Raw genomic sequence first — 19,298 nt, 5'->3', positions numbered from 1 at the left:
GGCCTAAGGTATTACAGGTGGAAAGTCCTCAAGAGATTGTCAGTCCAGTAAGCATATGTTCAAGAAAAGAGTTAGCTTAAACCATTTTCACTCATGTATTAGAGTTCCAACTATATAGCTACAATGTGAACATTACATTTTCCCCATATGAAACATTTTTCTATTTTAAGGGGCTTAAAGAAACCTAAAACAATCCAAATAAAGGTTGGACTTTCATTAATAATAATGCATCAATATTGTTTTATTATTTGTGACAAATGTGCCTTAATGTTAACAATAGGGGAAACTGGGTGTGGGGCATATGAGAACTCTGTAATATTCTTGCTACTTTTCTGTAAATTTAAATGTATTCTAAAATAAACTTTTATTTAAAGAACAATAAAAATAAACAATTTGGCCAGCCATGGTGGCTCACGCCTGTAATCCCAACACTTTGGGAAGCCGAGGCAGGTGGATCACCTGAGGTCAGGAGATTGAGACCATCCTGGACAATATGGTGAAACCCCATCTCTACTAAAAATACAAAAATTAGCCGGTGTGGTGGTGCGTGCCTATAGTCCCAGCTACTCGGGAGGCTGAGGCAGGAAAATTGCTTGAACCCAGGAGGCGGAGGTTGCAGTGAGCCCAGATTGTGCCACTGCACTCCAGCCTGGCCACAGAGCAAGACTCCGTCTCAAAAATAAAAAATAAACAATTTAACCCACCCACATGATTGCTCGTTCAAGCCTGGCTGCAAGCACAGTTGCTGGGGTCAAACATGCTTTTCTTCTACTCTTCTTAGGTTCCTGGAGCACTTTTACACTTTAATATATTCTGCTATAGATAGTAAAATCACAGATATTACAAAGCACAAGCACTTTCACATATGTGATCTCATGTGTTAGAAACTTAAATGCTGATAAAAGACAATTTTAGAAAATCTGAGGGCAACAAGAGTCTAAGAGTCTGCCATTGTGCACTATGTGCTTTGGTTTCAGATAAAGCTTTTAAAAAAGTTTTCTGGGTTGGATGCAGTGGCTCAGGCCTGTAATCTCAGCACACTGGGAGGCCAAGGTGGGAGGATTACTTGAGCCCTAGAGTTCGAAACCAGTTTGAGTAATATAATGAAATCTCGTCTCTACAAAAAATAAAGTTTTTAAACTAGCCAAGTGTGGTAGCCCCAGCTACTTGGGAGGCTGAGGCTACCGTGAGCTGTGATTGCGCCACTGCATTCATGCCTGGGCGACAGAGCAAGGCTTTTTCTCAAAAAAAAAGAAAAAAAGAAGAAAAAATTCTTACTACATTAGAGGAAAAGCTTCAACTGAATGGCAGTCTGTCTCAATCCTCCCTTTTCAGCACTGTAGGGTTTCAGAGTTTCTCCAAACAAGATGATTCTCAATATTGCTTTTAAAGATGAGGATGGGGCCAGTGTGGTGGCTCATGCCTGCAATCCCAGCACTGTGGGAAACTGAGGCAGAGGATCACTTGGGGCCAGGAGTTCAAGACCAACCTGGGCAACACAGGGAGACCCCTTCTCTACAAAAAAATACAAAATTAGCCTGGCGTGATGGTGCTGTGTCTGTGGTTCTAGCTATTCAGGAGGCTGGGGCAGGATGATTGCTTGAGCCCAGGAGTTCAAGGTTGCAGTGAGCTATGATTGCACCACTGCACTCCAGCCTGGGCAACAGAGTGAGACTCTATCTATCTCTAAAAAAAATAAGTAAATAAAAATAAAAGAAGGAAAGGCTGGAACTGGGGGTGGGGCAGCCCCAGCAGAGGGAGTCAGCTCTCATGCATGAGATGATTATTGGAAACTCCAAATTCTGAACTCTGAATATGGGGTGTGTCCTTTATGAATATATGATTTCTATCTTCCCCCAAAACCAACCAGGAAAAGTCTTCATATTTCAAAGGAAGAAGAAAGGAAATCCATGTCTGTATTTTAAGACACTTTACTGCCTAACGTCCTTTTGTATTAAAGATCACATTGCTCCCCACCCTGGCATCATAGAGAAGGGAAAAGGCTGTTGGCAGTTTATAATTAAGAAGCCCGAGGCACAAGGAGGCCATTCAAAGTCACACAGATTATCAGCTGTGGACATGAGACAGGAGCCAGGGCTAATTTTCTATTAGACCACTATCTGGAGTCTAGGGCTCCTACAAAATATAAGAGCCAAGACTTAAAAAACTTAAAACCTCATGCAAACACTCTCTCAAAAAAGAATTAGCAAGCTAGAAACTACTCCCATGGAAAGAGCCGTTGTTTTATTTTAACAGAATATCTAAGAGCAGAAATATGGAAAGGCATGAAAGTTTAAAAAAGTAAAAAACAAAAATAACTCTCAAACTCCTACACTCCTTGTTTCCTAGTTACTCAGACACAGGTGGGTCAGTGGCTCCAGGCTGGCTGGGGATGACTCTGTCAAGTCTTAGGGTAGTAGGGAGCTCTCTGGATAGATATTTCCATTCCACCATCGCATCTACCTAGCAGAGTGTGGGTGAAGTATTTTTTGTTACCATCGATCTTCATAAAAAGCTATATATAAGCAAGAGAGCTATAGGCCACCATGGATAAAGCACAAGGCTGCCCAATCATAATAGCACATTTCCAGCCATATCAATCTCGGTGGGAGAAGAAACAAAAACTGGAAGAATGTGAAGAATGAGGAGGAAGAGAAAGAAAGAAAAGGAGGAGGGGGAAAGAAGGGAAAGAGAGAGGAAGGAAGGAGAGAACTTGAACAAAACCTGTATTTCCGTTAATAAAATATCTATTTCACTGTTGTATTAGTCTGTTCTCACTCTGGTAATAATGATGTATCCAAGACTGGGTAATTTATAAAGGAAAGAGGTTTAATTGACTCACAGTTCCTGGGGAAGTGTCACAATCATGGTGGAAGGCAAATTAGGAACAAAATCATGTCTTACATGGCGGCAGGCAAGAGAACATGTGCAGGGGAACTCCCCTGTATAAAACCATCAGATCTCATGAGAGTTATTCACTACCATGAGGACAGCATGGGAGAGACCCACCCCCATGATTCAATTACCTCCCACTGGATCCCTCCCACCACACGTGGGAATTATGGGAGCTCCAATTCAAGATAAGATTTGGGTGGGGACACAGTCTTCTTTCCTCATTCTTTAATTTTTAGAGTATTTGAAAAAAAAAAAGAGAAAGAAAATTATGGTCAAAATTCCCAAATAAGTAAATAAATAAATAAATAAGATGAGAGCAGCTCCTGACAGCTGACACAGTACCATTTTGTCAAGTATTTCAGGTATCTGTGGACTGGCTTCCAGTGACTTACAAGAGGAAAATACTCTTCCTTTCTCATTTTCAAGTTGGGAAGGAGTTTCAGGCCTTCCTTGCACAACCTTAAGTCTAAGGAATATCTGGAAAATTGAAGTGATTTTTCAGAATAAACCATAAGTTGCAGATGACTGTGTCATGAGAACATTTAAAAAGAACTGAAATAAATATTTATTCTATCTTGTTGCCTAAAAGTTTATTGTTACTTATGTTAGACTTATAGCAGGCCAGGCACGGTGTAATCCTAGCACTTTGGGAGGCTGAGGCGGGCAGATCGCTTGAGGTCAGGAGTTCAAGACCAGCCTGGCCAACATGGTGAAACCCCACTTCTACTAAAAATACAAAAATTAGCTGGGCGTGGTGGCACACACCTGTAATCCCAGCTACTCGGGAGGCTGAGGCAGGAGAATCGCTTGAACCCGAGAAGTGGAGGTTGTAGTGAGCCGAGATTGCGCCACTGCACTCCAGCCCGGGCGACAGAGTGAGACTCTGTCTCAATTGACAACAACAACAAAAAACCTATGGCAGCCATTGCTAGGCCTTTGGTATACATTTCTTTAGAGGATAAGATGATCCAGATTACTGAAGTCATAACAAAGGCAATGCACAGTTAGCTCACCTGTCACTTTCTTTTTGTCTTTCGGGTCATATGCTTTCATCATTTTTCAACTCTAGTGTACATAGGTACACCTATAGGAAATGCATCCCGTGCGAGCCTAGACACATACACAGAACATGTCTCCGTAACAGTAACAGCCATGGCTGCTTGCGTGGTGTAGGGATTGTTCTAGTCTCCGGGTAGAGGTGCTGGAGGGGTGAACAGTCCACTCAGGGCTCATCTGAGACCCAAAGCAACTTGTAACATTTGGCGGCTTATTTTGAAGTGTGTGTGTATGTGCTCAGCTGTGCCTTGATTTCTTTCAGAAATGCAGGGACTATGTCCTGCATGTATCATGGCAGACAGGCATGGCCTCTGTGAGCTGCAGTCCAGTCTGTACCCAAAAGAAGGAAATCAAGGGAGAAGAAGATTTGAAGTGGTGAGACAAGATAGAGAGCAGAGTAGAGTAAAGTGAGGGAATGAGGAGGAGATAAAAGAAGATAGAAATACAAGAACACATAAAGGTTCTTGGGGTTGAAATAAAAAAGAAGGACCAGAACATAAAAGGTTTAAAAAAACAGTTACACAAATGGAGGGAGTGGTTGATAGGTGAAGAGAGATTTATGGAAAGCAGAAAACCACACCATGGATAGAATAAGCATCCACTCCACAGTGTGCCTGGGACAGTCCCACTTCAGGACTGCATTTTAGGGAAATTATTAACTGCTCCTTCTTCCCCTTTTCAAAGTGTCCCAGTTTGATGATAAAAGGTACAGTCATCCTGTCTATAGACTACCCCTGGCCTAAGACAGAGAAGCCATGAGCAGGACCAAAGCTGGGAAATGGGCACCAAGAAGAGCTTTAGGAAAGGGACAAAGAGAAATAATGGCTAAAATAAAATACCTTAAAAATAGAACATGGAAAATGGAGATAAGACACAATGTATGGGCACTTGAAACCAACTAGAGCAAAGACAGATAAAGTGAGGAGGACTGTTGAGAGAAAAAGTATAAAATTTAAGGATAGATAGAGAGGAGAGAGAGGAAAACAAAGACAAGAGACAAATGATTCAGAGCACAAATATGTGTAGGCTTCAAATATTTTTCCTTGTGTCTGGGGATTTGTGGTTGTGATCAGCATATATAAAAATGACGGAAAAGGGCCACCCTCTTTGGGCCCTGTGCAGGCATGCACAAGGTCCCTCTGTGGCTGCCTCCCTGGCCCGGCCAGCTGCCCTGAAGCTGCTCCCCTCTCAGCGCCTGCCTCCCTGGCCTGCAGGCTGCCCTGGCCAAGCCTTCCCACTGAGCCCCCTCCTTGGCTCCTAAAGGCCTCATACCAGATGGTCTGCCGCCGTGGTTTCATAGCTGTCCACAGATAGGCCACAGTATGTGAAGCTGTACTTCAGTGCGTCATTTCGAAAACCTCTTTTGACTTTTAATGGGATCAGAATTTCATATTGAGAAAGGCAGAAAGTAAATGTCAAAGGCAAATTCAAAAGGCCAAGGGATTTCTAGCAAAGCATTCCCTTGGACCCAGTGGAAAGATAGAATACCAGCGGCAGTAGGGTCTTTGGCACTTGAGCTTCAGATAATGTGCCATATGGATTTCTACCACCATTGTGAGTTGGGACATACTATGGGTTGAATTGTATCTCCCCCGAGTATTCATATATTGAAGCAGTCCTAACCCCTAAGACCTCAGAATGTGACCTTATTTGGAGATAGGGTCTTTACAGAGGTAATCAAGTTAAAATAAGGTCATGAAGGTGGCCCCTAATCCAATACAACTGGTGTCTTTATAAGAAGAGGAGGCCAGGCTCGGTGGCTCACTCCTGTAATCCCAGCACTTTGGGAGGCCAAGGCAGGCAGATCACCTGACAGCAGGAGTTCGAGACCAGCCTGCCCAACATGGCAAAACCTTGTCTCTACTAAAAATACAAAAAAATTAGCCTGGTATGGTGGCGGGCGCCTGTAATCCCAGCTACTCGGGAGGTTGAGGCACGAGAATTGCTTGAACCTGGGAGATGGAGGTTGCAGTGAGTCGAGATGGCACTACTGCTCTCCAGCCTGGGCAATAAGAGTGAAACTCCATCTCAAAAAAAAAAAAAAAAAAAAAAAAGAAGAGGAAATTTGGATGCAGATACACGTTCAGAAAGAATGCCTTGTGAACACAAAGATAACCATCTACAAGTGAAAGAGAGAGGCCTGGAACAGAGACTTCCCTCACAGCCCTTGAAGGAACCAACCCTGCTGACACCTTGATCTTGGACTTCTAACCTCCATCCAGAAATAAATTTGTTTGTGCATTTTGTTGTGGCATCGGATATGGTTTGGCTGTGTCCCCACCCAAATCTCACCTTGAATTGTAATAATCCCACGTGTCAAGGGCAGGGCCAGGTGGAGATAACTGAATCACGGCAGCAGTTGTCCCCATACTATTCTCGTGGTAGTGAATAAGTCTCAGGAAATCTGATGGTTTTATAAATGGGAGTTCCCCTGCACAAGCTCTCTTGCCTGCCACCATGTAATTTATGACTTTGCTCCTCATTCACCTTCCACCATGATTATGAGGCCTCCCCAATCATGTGGAACTGTGAGTCCATTAAACCTCTTTCTTTATAAATTACCCAGTCTCGGGTATGCCTAATAAACTAGTACTCCAGATGCAATCTGGTCCAAGATGATAGTTAGGAGAAGATGACCAGACTATTTACAGGTTTTTTTGTTTTTTGTTTTTCATTTCCCTGGGGACACTAAGTGATGCCTCTCTGGATTACTGAAAGTATGGGCACTCTGTATGGCAAGATGGAACTGGCTGTCTTTAAGGAAATAGTTTCAACTGTTCATGCCTCTGTTTCTCCCTTCATAAAGTTGGTTACTGAGCCTGCATTCTAAAGTGCCTGTTGTGGCCGGGCATGGGCCCTGTAATCCCAGCACTTTGAGAGGCCAAAGTGGGCAGATCACTTGAGGTCAGGAGTTCGAGACCAGCCTGGCCAACATAGTGAAACCCCATCTCTACTAAAAATACAAAAAATTAACTGGGCATGGTGGCGTGTGCCTGTAATCCCAGCTACTCAGGAGGCTGAGGTGAGAGAATCGCTTGAACCCAGGAGGCAGAGGTTGCAGTGAGCCGAGATCGTGCCATTGCACTCCAGCCTGGGTGACAGAACAAAACTTCATCTCAAAAAACAAACAAACAAATAAAGTGCCCATTGTGTCTGAGTCTTAAGGCAAAGAGTGATCCTGTGAATATTCTCAGCTTTGGACAAGAAGGTCAAACTTAAATGTAAAGTCTTCTTAATAAGTAGTATTTCTGAGAGTGGCTGGGAAGGTGAGTGGACACTAATTTCTTTTGTAAATCAATGGACAGAGAAATACAGTCCTTGACTTTCTACCTGACCCACACAGAAGCAGCTCTGTCTTGGCCTTTTGAATACCTTTTGGATATGTTGGCCTTTTGAATACGTGAACTGATCCTCTGCCTTTTCTTAAAATTTGACGTAATCAAACACCAAAACAGCTTGAAGTATTTGTACGAGTAGTTGAATCCTTTAGTGCCTAATGTCAGAGAAAATCTCCCGTTGAGTCAGGGAGAAGGATGGAAACTGCTTGTTAAACTATCTCTGGTACCAGGAAAAGAAAACACAAAACTACTTCTCTGGCTTTCTTTCTTTCTTTTTTTAATTTAATTTAACTGCTCTAGGTCTAGATCCTCATCTTGTCTAACTCTAACTTGAGCAATCTCTCCAGTCAATAGTGAAAGCAATGGTGTTTAGCTCTGTTTCCTTATATGGCAGGGAATGACAATGTGCTTGTCTAGTTGAACTGCAGTATGGCTCCCTGACAAATTATAATGACTAGTTACGGAAACCTCCTGCTCTGGTTTCCATCGCTTTCTTGGGGGAAGACACAGAGCAGATAGCTGTAGAGAAATGGAGAGGGTTGGAGTTAGGGAGGAGCTTTGAACAGCTCTGGCATTTTCCAGCAGTGTGACTTTGGGCAAGTTATTTGATTTACTTTACTGCTCTGAGAGAGCAGTCCTCAACCAGAACAGTGCCTGTCACATAGCTAGTATGCCAGCAAGGTAGCTGAATGAGCTAGCTTATCTTCTTAACCATCCTTAACCTGTGAGGACTTCAGATAACTATCAATCCATTGCTATTCAGTCTCTCTCCCAAGTTCAGTACTTTTTCTCCAGATAAATTCCAATTTCCTTCTCCCCTCCCTCCTCTTCCCCCTTTTCCCTTCCTCCCTCTCTGTCCTCTCCTTTCTCTCTCTCTCTCTCTCTCTCTCTCTCTCTCTCCTTATTTCTTTTTCTCTTTTCCTCTCCCTCCCGCTTTTCTTACTCCCTCTCATTCCAGGTCTAAAACACTGAAAACCTGCAAAACAACACAATCTCAGGAATAATACAACTCTTTAGCTATACTAGATAAAATGATTTAAAATGTTAAAGGCAGCATAGATTTGTTGATAAGGGCAAGCAGGTAAACCTTCTGGTTGGAAAGGACAGTGGAAGTTGTCTGCTTCTGTAGAGCAGCGGGGTTCATGCTTCAGAGACAGAAATATCTGTTTAGAAAGTGTGTAAGCTGATCTGAAATAGGACTTCCTAGAACTTGTATCTATTGGTCCTAGTCTTACCTCCTGGAGACCCCAAATGTAGAAGCAGTGAGCCCTTTTTAATCTGTCTACAGGATGGCCTAGAGGAGGCAACAGGGGACAGTGTGTGGCTAAGCCCCACGCTTACAGGTAGCCTCCACAGGAAATCACAGCCAATAGCTGACCATTTGTAATTGAGTGTCTATCACGTACGTGCAAAGCAGTTTCAAGATATTACTTCTAGTAGTTGTGACAACTACAAAGTGGAGGAGAAATCATCCCCATTTTGTAAGTGAAAAAAGTGGTAAATTTGAGATTCAAACTCAAGTTCTCCTGACTCCAAAGTTTGTTCTCAAATAGATCTCAATTCTTTCTAGAGCCACATACAAAAGAGGAGTCTCAGTCACGTGGAGTAACTAGCAAGAGGCAGCATAGCACAGTGGTGAAGAAGGTGGGCAGTGCCTCCAGATTATCCCGGGTTTAGATCCTGACCCAGCTACTTACTAGCTGTGGGACCTTAGCTATATTACTTAATCTAATCGTAACTCAGTTTCTTCATCTGTAAAATTAGCTGTTATGAAGATAACTTATTTTATTTTTACCTAATAAAAATCTACATGCTACTTAGCATGTGCCAGGCACTGTTCTAAACACTGAGCAATGATACAATTCATGAGGAATCAATGAGCTCCAACATGAACACTGGCTTCAGGTATTTTTAAAGAAGAAATTGTAGAGTTTTTTGTTTTGTTTTTTTTTTTACTTTTTGTTTTTTTCTGAGACAGGGTCTCACTGTGTCACCCAGGGTGGAGTGCAGTGGTACAATCTCAGCTCACTGCAGCTTCGACCTCCCAAGCTCATGTGATCCTCCCACCTCAGCCTCCCAAGTAGCTGGGACTACAGATGCACACCACCATGGCCGGCTAATTTTTGTATTTTTTGTAGAGGCAGGGTTTCACCATTTTGCTCAGGCTAGTCTCAAACTCCTGCCCTTAAGCAATCTGCCTGCCTTGGCCACCCAAAGTGCTGGGACTACAGGCATGAGCTACCACTACCAGCCTGACATTTATTTCTTTCACTCATTTAACTCATTTATTAATACTATGTGCAGGACACAGCACATTTTTAGGTTCAAATCACAGCACTGAAAAAGCCAAACAAAGTCTCTACTTTCATAGAGCTTATATTCTAGGAGCATGAGAAATAAATAAGCAAGCAAACAAACAAATATGCAATCATAAGCATTCATTATGAATATGCATGTAACTGAACCACAGAGGTATTCCGCTTGGCTCTCCAATGCAGAGGCTAATTTTACCACCGCATCCCTTAGGGTCAGTGCTGTGCTAGTCAATGTTTAGCAACAAGTTCTTGGGCGAGGGGAGGGGAGTCTGCTTTGTAGCATGGGCTGATTTCTGTGGTGTAATTACTTCCATCATGGTCAATTTCAAGTTCTGAATATGACATCACTGAATGAAGAATTGGGAGGAGTAGCTCAGTTGCACAGCATTTTATACAGTATTTCCACCATATAGCCACAATAGATGTAACTAACCTCAAGAGAATAGATAATAGTGAAACATAGCAAAATAATTAGGAAGAGTTTTGAGTATTTATTATCTTGGCTCTTCATATAATGTGTTTAATTGTAAGTTTATATGATTTAGTTTTTATAATGGCTGTGTTTTACAACTGGCTCTCAAAATTCTCGAAAGTTTAACAATGAGCTTTTGGGAGCCAGTATGAGTTTGGGGTGCAGAGAAAGTGGGGACAGTGTTAGAGATGAAGGAGACTGAGTCCAGATGGTGCCATTGTACAGAGGTGGATTCTAATCTATTTCCTTTTTAGCTCCTCTTCTCCAACAAGCTCTGCTTCTATGTACACGCGGAAGCACCTGCCCTCTAAACCGAAGAGCATGGGTACAAATATAGTAACAATTTTGACATTCTTACTAGATCAGGTCACTCTTGCAGAGAAACTTTTGGCTCTCCAATCTTTAGTGAATATAATCCATGTACTCAGTGCTCTGAATATGGTAGATTCTTCTGTGCAATACAGAGGATGTAATTCCTAACTGCCGAATAAAGGAAGAACCTAGAGATACATTTTCTGTCCTTCTGCAAAAGCAAATTATCCCCCATCCATGCACTCAAAGTCTCCCGTCTCTTAGGGTCCACATACTTTCAAAAGGGCCACCCAGGGAAGCATCTAAACCAGGGGCTGTGATGACTCCTGCCCTAGAGAAGATGTAGGGGTGAGGGTGGAGGTGGAGGAAGCTTCTCCCCTCTTCAGGATTTGTGCATCCTCACCACAAAGTGGAAACAGAGAAAAACATCTTCAGCTTTTCCTAGGAAGCGAAATATCTGCTCAAAACCTCCTAAGAACAGAAATATTTAAAATTTTTTTCTCCTAGATTCACCCCTCCCCCTAAGCCTAAATTTCCCTTAGTAATGATGGCTGGAAAAGGAAGTGGGAAATACCATGAGAAATTTTATTCTTGCCACATTTCCAGTCCTTTACAAAAGCAAACACTGGAAATCTCATCAGAAAAATTTGACCTTACAGGGCTGATAACTTTGTGCTTAAACTGAAAAAAAAGCAAAACTAAAGGTTTTGCTCTTCTGGCCAAACGGATTATTTGGCATATGCAACTATAATTTTTAGAAAGAAATTATTCAAAACTAAAGAAATAGGCTTCTGAGGAATAAGTAATTACATACATCTACTATCAATTATTTTAAAGATAGGTGCACAGAACTGTTTCTGAGCCAGGATGTTTTATCAGAGTCACCAGGGAACTTTTACAAACTACAGATGCCTGGACCCCCTTCTAGACCTACCGAATCAGAATCTCTAGAGGATAGGTCTCAGGGATGTGTATTTTCAAAAAGCTCTACAGTTGATTCTGATTAAGATACTGGTTAAGATGCATGGGTATATAGGCAGATTGGGCAGCATTGTATAACCTAAATTTGCTAACTGTTAAAACATGCTCTCTTACTATCAGGGGAAGTAATGTGGTATATTGAAAAGGTTAACTGCTTGGAACTTCCTTAGGAGCTGTGTGTTTTGGAACTATCTTACCACTAATTAACTGGATGACTTTGGTCAAGTCACTTGGTTTGTTATTTCATTCAACAAATATTTATTGAGATTCTGCCGTGTGCCACGCACTGGGCATATATGAATGAAAAAAAAAATAGAGGTTCCTGTCCTTATATATCTGACAGACCAATAAGACAGGGCAGACATTAATCAAAGAAACCTACAAATACATACATAATTTTACTTGGTGTGGCTAGGCTTTGGAGAATAAAAAATAGATCACTGGTTCATCTTTTAAAAAGAATTTCTACTTAAGATCCCAAATTTCCTGTCCCAACCTTCCCACACATAATATAATTATATGTTTTAAGTCCACTCATTAATAAAACACAAAAACACCAACTTAAAAGCTACTATGAATTCAATAACTCTTTTAAATAAATTAGCATTTTATCATTATAATGTATGTATAGAATTAGAAAAATAGTAGCACATATGATGTAAGATATATTATTTACTCAGAGTAGCTTGCCAAAAGCACTTGCTGCATATACAGATTTGTTTACCTCTTGCAATGACTTTGTGGCCTCCCAGGGATCCACCACCCAGAGGTTAAAAACCTACAGACCACATTAATGAAGACTAAAACATGGTACTTGAGTAGATATGGCCCTTCTCTTCCACAACAGATATCACTATCAGTGACCACATTTTCCCCTCCCCTCTGAGCTTAGATTCATCCTCAGAATCCTTCTTAACATGCCAATTGGTTGGAGCTGGCATACAGATGAAAAGTTGTATGTACTCCTTGGGCTGAATGAGCTCCTAAGGTCTTGCCCAGCTTAAAAATTCTATGAATTTATATATTCAATTCTGTTCTGCTGCCTTGAGAAACACAAATGCCTTCTCCCATGTTCATATAAAAGTACCCCAAATATTAGAAGATATTTATGTGGCCTCATTTTCTTTTCTTTGGGATAAACAGCTCTAGATCCCTTATCGGTTCTGCATATGTTTTGCCTCCTGACTCCCTCCAGCCTTTGATGCTAACCCTAGAATGCATATGTATCCATGCCTTTCAGAAAAATGAGCCCAGAACAGAGCACAAGTTCCCAAATGGGATCCGAACTATGCGGAACTCAGGGGATATTTTACTCCACTTGACAAACACCATGATGGGTGCTCAATGGATTAAAAATTACATAGCAAATATTGCTTAGATCTGAAACTTCCAGTGATTAAGAGTACACCAGCTTTTATGCATTCACCTTATTATGTATTGTGGTTTACACTGAGTTGTGCTTGTTTTTATTTATTAAAATTGTTAAATGATTACATATTAAATCTTCAAGACTGCTTTCATTTGAAGGGAGCCATATCACATGGAAGATTCATATGAAGTTTCTTGCCAACAATAATATCCAGAATGTTTTTTCCCAAAATCTTTCTGAGATGGATGATTCTTATCCTTTCAGTTACCAGTGGTGCAAACTTCTAGATTAATCTCCCTTAACACTGGCTCAGTGGGTCACAGTGATCATCAAGAACTGTGTGATCATTCATTGGGTGTTTGCCTCTCTAGGAGTTTATTCACCTGAAAATTCAAATGATTCCCATTGAGAGCTGTTGGACATTTCAGCTAATTTGCCTTCCATGCTCAATTTCTCTTCTAACTAAAATTACCCATTGAGCTCTTCTTTGCCCAGGGGTGACCACTGCCTGGATTAGAGTAATTCATCCTTAGGCGCGCCTGTGCCTTTGATGTCCTCCTCCTACTAAAGGATTTGCCAAAGACAATGGTCTTTGACTGAACCAATCAGATCTCCTCTCTCAGGACTGGACCTGGAAACACAGAAGAAATTTTCCAGTTGATAGAACAACAGAAAGAGGCAGACACGTGCGCTGAGCTGAGTCACACTAGTGGAAAGGGATGGAGTAAATATCCATGGACCGCAGCTGGGATCCTCTCACCCACCTTGACTCTAACTCTACTCTGTTTGGGCCCTGGTCCTATTTGGGCTTCTGCTCTTGGATATCCCTGTGATTTCATCCGTTCGTTAATCTGTGTCTTACAATCCTGGCCCTTTACTTGAGCTACCAAAGTTTGCTCACATAGAGGTCTATTTCTTCCTAACACTGGGCCATGTGCTCTCCCAGACTTCACCTTATTCATCCATACACTACTTCGCTAAGCTCTGCCTGACTTCTGATTTTTGCTGTTTCTTCTTTACTCACCTGGCTGTCATGCACAACTTAGCCCATTTTTGTAACCGATATCCATTCTGGCTTAGACTGGTCCTCCTGACCCCAGTGGAACTAATATCTTTGATGCCAACTGGTCCTTGGCCCTCTTGGGCACTTTGCCTTGGTCCTTCTGGTCTTCAGCACAAGGTGAAGTCAGCCTGGTTCCCCAGCAATGTATCTTGAGACAAGCGAGGGGGAATGTTATATGTGGGTGTCAAAGGAACTAATTATATATTCCTACTTAATATGTTTCTCTCCAAGTGAGATTATTCCCTTTTAGTCAAGTGCTTTCATGGAGTATTCACAAAACAATGCCAGAAGCCTCAGGATACCATCAAAAAGCAATTTGTCTTCAAGTTATACATCATTTATACATATACATATATTTTCAAAGAAAAGCCATGTACTAAAATGAGCACCCGATATACTAAAATTTTTTAAAAATGTATTTTCCTTCAACTATTCCCTTACTGCTGCTTAGCAAGCCTTTTATTAACTTCTTGGTGTTCTTTTTATGTACACTTAATAGCAGCCATTCCTGGATTTCTCTAGCCCCCACGAGCTCCCCATAGAAAACTGCTTCTTTTCTGGAAATGACCTCTTTTTCTTTGAAATGGAGGTCATATGATGCAATCTCCACCTATACATCTGTGTATTTACCCCCTCTTTTCTTCCTTCCAGATCATGGACACCTCCACTCATGTTCTGATCCCATCCACCCTTGTCTTCTATGGGAATCCAGATCTGACCCCACTCCCCATCTTACATGCCCCAGCTCAAAGGTCTCTTACCTGTCAATCATGAAGGGTGGGTTTACAAAGGGACCTTAAGGGTTCACAGTTTTTATCAGATTCTCAAAGGTTTCCATAGCAACAACACAGAGAAGAACAACACAGGGAACAACCTCATCACCCCTCCCTCACAGCCCAGGTCATAGTTTCCCCCCGACCCCCCTCCCATAGCCTTACCCACAGCCTGCCAATTATGAGTTTGGGGTGAGAAGCAGAGTGGGTCCTTACCACAAAACATGCTCTGACATCTCCTCTGTCTGTGCAAGTGGCTTTCCCTAGCTAGAACCTATCTGTGCTAGAGTGTTCTGCTGTACTCTGGGCCTCATCTTAGAGCTGGCCCCTGCAAATTGTCAATGTTGGATCAAGAAAGCTCCCTATCCGGTACAGGGATGGGGGAGCTGGGGAAGAGGTTACAGGTGGAGGCCTGGGGGTAAGGCAGTTAGGGATGCAACTAGGGTCGGTTACAGCTGGGAGCACTAAAGACAGCGGCAAAGAGGTGAGAGGCGAGCTCCGTGGAGCAGTCTGGTTTCAATACCAACAGGAACCACAGCCAGGTGTTCCTGCCTTCCTTGCCCTTCCTACAAGGCCCAGGCATGACGTGCTGGGATTCATTCCATGCTTTTGGCTGGAGGCAGAGAAGCTGCCTCAATTACTAAGGGCTTTCTGTTGTCAGCACTTTCTCATTGGTCTTATGCTCAAGTGGATCTTTGGATTTCCTGGTGCCTTGTACCACTGATAGCCCATCTTATTCCACTTCCTTATATTTGTGTCCTCTTAGTCTGTGATCATCAAAGTAAAAATTCAGACAACATTGGGATAGACCAGTATTCACTGGACACGGCTCAGGGCTCTAGAAATTACCACAGGAGCAAGAAGATATCACTCAAGCGTCCTCAAATACGAGAAAGGAAGAGATCATTAGGGATACTAGGTAAGAAGTGGAGGCTACCAGCCAAGATGAGCATAATGTCCAGAGGACTCAAATGATAGGCAGTTCAGGGTATAGAATCTGCAGGGAAGAGGGAGCAAACAGCTTCATCTCATTTGGACGTCTTAACCACTATGGGACATCGGAGAAGCATTACCAATGTCCATTCTTCACTCAACAGATGAAGTCAAAAGCTGATGATTTCCTCAAAAAGGTCAGGGTTACTTAAGCAGAGGAACCAATACTAGAACTGAGATGTTGTAGTGGTTCTCATAAGTTAAGCCTGTGCCAAAAGTTTCTCTTTAAACTACCCATCTACTCAGGACTTATGGGCATCTCTCCAATAGCAAACTTGGATTAGCCTGACAGATGAAGGACTTTCAGTAAGGAGCTAATGGTATCTTCTCAGGCCCTAAAAGAACTTACGCAGAAAACGCCCTTGTGAAGTCTGAAAATTCTTTGGCAGCATCTTTCTAACCTCCTCCTTAGTCCTACCATGCTATTTGCATACCACTCTATCAGCATTTTTCCTGTCCCCTGACCACATTTCTGAGACATGTGATAGACTACAGGCAAATGGGGAACTAGCAAATCTCTTTTCAATCCCATCTCTAAATCACTTTTGCGTCTTGCTAAGGAATGACTAACTGGTAATCATGCTATCATGAAAATGGCAAATGGAGACAATTACATGTGTTTCTACAAAAATGCCTGCTGAGGTGCATTTTATTTATCAGAACAGAGAATACCTGGGCTAGATTCTGGAACTTTACATGGCTGGCCATAGGATCAACTTATTCTATCTACGTAAGACCAGGAGATTCTCAGGCCAGTCACAGGAGCCAATTAGAATTGTTAATAAGTCTAATAATAAGGCAGTTGCCTTACTGTCAGGAAATGCTTTCATGTATCTCATTTAAAATCCTTTAAACTGCAGTTTGAGCCTGGTTCTCCTTCTCCTAACTTTAATATAAGAATTGTGTATTTACTTAAGGCAATCTTTTGATTGGAATGATTTAAATTACACCTTCTATTTGCTTCGAATACTTGACACAACCCTGCACGTTACTTATGGATCAATCCATTGTACATACATTCCTTGTGTGTCCTAGGATCAACTCTTAGTGACTTTTTGTTCTGGAATTTTGCGATTATATTTCTGAAATGAAAGTTACTGTGCTTTCATTGTGCTCCTTTGGCCTCACTATGTGGGGAAATGTGTTCTAGGTAACATTCAACAGGAAGGAAGTAGCACAAAGAACTGCCTAAAATTCAGCATAAACTCAAATCCTCTCCCTCTATCTCTACCTATAACGGCAGAACACCTAAAGTGTTACTTGGAAAAACATGAGTGTTTTTATGGTTGTTGGGGGTGGGGAGCCCAAGAGAAGGGGGATGGGGGATCTGGAGAGAGTGGTCATAGCACAGTTTGAACTTTCAGGGATTCGGAGATGTTGGTTTCAAAATGGAATTTATCCTCAAATCCCAAGATGATAGATCTCCTTCCAAACTGCATTCCCTTCATGGTTTAGAGAACAGTTAAAAGAAAAATTGCTCTCCGTATTTTGATTGACGTTAAAAACACTGTGAAAATAGTTTGGAACTTGATCTCTTCGAGGGAAGGACAGTAATTAAACTATAGCTTTCGCCTGCAGCTTTTCTCTCACACTTACTCAGAACTGTTCCAGGGAAGGAAATTCACAAGGAATTCTGTTCTCATATATCACTTCTAGAAGGAGAAATAGGCATTCCCAAGAAAATTATCCTCAAACTTCTAAATACAAAGAGAAAACTTTATTTAATGAATCTCAACCCCAAACTACCACATTCCATGGAATAAAATCCAATTGAATCAGTCATTTGCAGCTGGTAGTCTTTAATAGCCAGCACTACTAAAAAATCATCAGATTTACCCTGCTTGCCATATAGCATCTAGTCTTCACTCAAGTTCTAGCTGTATATGTCTGGTTTTGGCAAACACATTAGAAGGATTTTCAGTTTACAAGTCCATCTGCATAGTCCTGTTAATAGAAGGCATCTATAAATATCAAGCACTTTGTTCTCATCTACTTTTTTTTGACCATGTATTGCCACAGCACTAAAATTCCCCCACCCCTTACCATCAGCTCTTTCTAAAAGGAATTCCAGGCTACTACCAACTAGCTGCCTTGTACTACTGTTTCAGACACCCAAATATGTCTATCTAGACATAAAAGCCTGCCTCCTTCCTTTCTGAAACACATTGCCAATCGACATCTCTTTAGATTCTCTAGACACACTCAGGCACACTTTCAAACAGAAAAAAAGATTTCTTAAAAAATAGTTCGGTAGGACGTTAAATGTGCTTTCTCAAAACACACCCACTAGCGCATGCATTCTCTTGTTATTAGGTTTTATAGGAAACAGACCAGCCTAGGCATCTTCTGTCTTAGCAAATATCCCATCAGTGACATTAACCCAACCAGTGCTAGGTGCTAGTGATCTCTCCATCTCTGACCGTATTTCCTTGCAACTCTGGAAGTCTAGTTTTAAATACTGGCAGCAGACTATAACGCAAAAGCCTTTGCTTAAAAAAATCATTCCCTTTTGGCTTCTCATCAACCTAAAGGATTGTTGATTTTGTTTTTAAAGCAAAACCTCTTCAAATCTTTGGCAATAAAAGATGCAGAAGAGACTGTGTGAGCAGTCTGGTGCAGTAGGCTTGCTAACACTGGCCTTTGGATATCAGGTATAATCTCATATGGCTGTCCTAAACCAAAGGCTATCCTAATCAAAGTTGCCAGTGCTCCCTAAATGTAAGTCTCTATATGGTCACTCTTCTTGTCCCAATTCTAAAAACAAAACTGGAAATCTCATCCTGTTTGCCTTCCGGGAATATCCGTATGGCAGTGAAGCCCAGTCAGTCTCGGGAGTTTGCATGGTTTATTGCCTTGAACATTCTTGCATCTCTAGCTACCTTAGCCAGGAATGTTGACTGAAAGGCGGAGAAAGTCCCCAGATTCTCTCTACAAGATAAAAAAGAAAGCCTTCTGTGCCTTACCTTGTAGTCTGAAACTTCTTCCCGAGGACTAAGTCGGAAAGGAAGGACTGATTTCTTTAAGCAGGAGCACAGCCAGAGAGCAAGCAGGCGGGCAGGCAGGCAGCCGAATACACACTGCTCTATTCAATAAAACTCCAGACCGCCCTTCCTTGGCCCCTCCCAGAAGTCCATGCTAAGTGAACACATATCCCCTATGTTTACAGTCGGGAGGCGGTGGTATGCATTGTCCTGTCGTTTTTCTAATAGGCAGCCAATGACGACACCCCAGCCAAGGTGGATGCAGCCTGCCTGTGGAGATGCCTGTCATTCCCTAGGCATGCTCAGGAAATCACTCATCAGAAAACCCAAGACCTAAAAAGCTCTGAAACTGCGTGCAGGCTGCCAAAACCAGCCTGCTCCATGCCCTTTTTTGGTTATCCTTAGCAGGGCCTCTGGAAGTGAATCCATTGTCAGGAACAATCATAAGAAATGTTAATCTTGGAGAAAGAGGCTGTCTTGTAGAACACAAATGCAGCAATAAAAAGAAAGCACAGTCTCTGAAACAAAAAGTTAACAGATCAGTTTATTGGGCGTGGGGGTGGGGAAGGCTTCTTACCAGAGGGAGTCTTAATAGTGTATTTCTTTTCAAAGTACTTGCACGTACAAAATGAGTTTAAATTGTTATGCAATTCTAAAACCTGAAGGAGACAGGACCCGGGTCTGCTGAGCAGACTAAATTCTAGCCTGAAAGAGGCACACCTCCCCAAAATACGTCTGCATGTGTTATAA

At 42.0% G+C, this 19,298-nt stretch overlaps 1 protein-coding gene across 11 annotated transcripts in view; it reads right to left on the bottom strand.

Moving 5' to 3' along the window:
• Window positions 1-19,298, bottom strand: part of CALD1 (caldesmon 1) — a 225,817-nt gene that overhangs the window by 173,110 nt on the left and 33,409 nt on the right. For 7 of the 11 annotated variants that reach the window (XR_010159000.1, XR_010159006.1, XR_010159003.1 and 4 more), the window contains exon 1: window positions 18,531-18,842. The exons of 2 other annotated variants lie outside the window; for them this stretch is intronic. The gene's annotated coding sequence lies outside the window, so the exon portion shown is untranslated. Of the gene's footprint in view, window positions 1-18,530; window positions 18,868-19,298 lie in introns of those variants that run through there. 2 more of the 11 variants (XM_001141823.7, XM_054655213.2) reach the window with 2 other exon arrangements.

The sequence above is a fragment of the Pan troglodytes genome, chromosome 6 (genome assembly GCF_028858775.2).
Source record: "Pan troglodytes isolate AG18354 chromosome 6, NHGRI_mPanTro3-v2.0_pri, whole genome shotgun sequence".
Lineage (NCBI taxonomy): Eukaryota > Metazoa > Chordata > Mammalia > Primates > Hominidae > Pan > Pan troglodytes.
The sequence above is the reverse complement of the archived record's forward strand: the minus strand, read 5'-3'. Positions and strand labels throughout refer to the sequence as shown.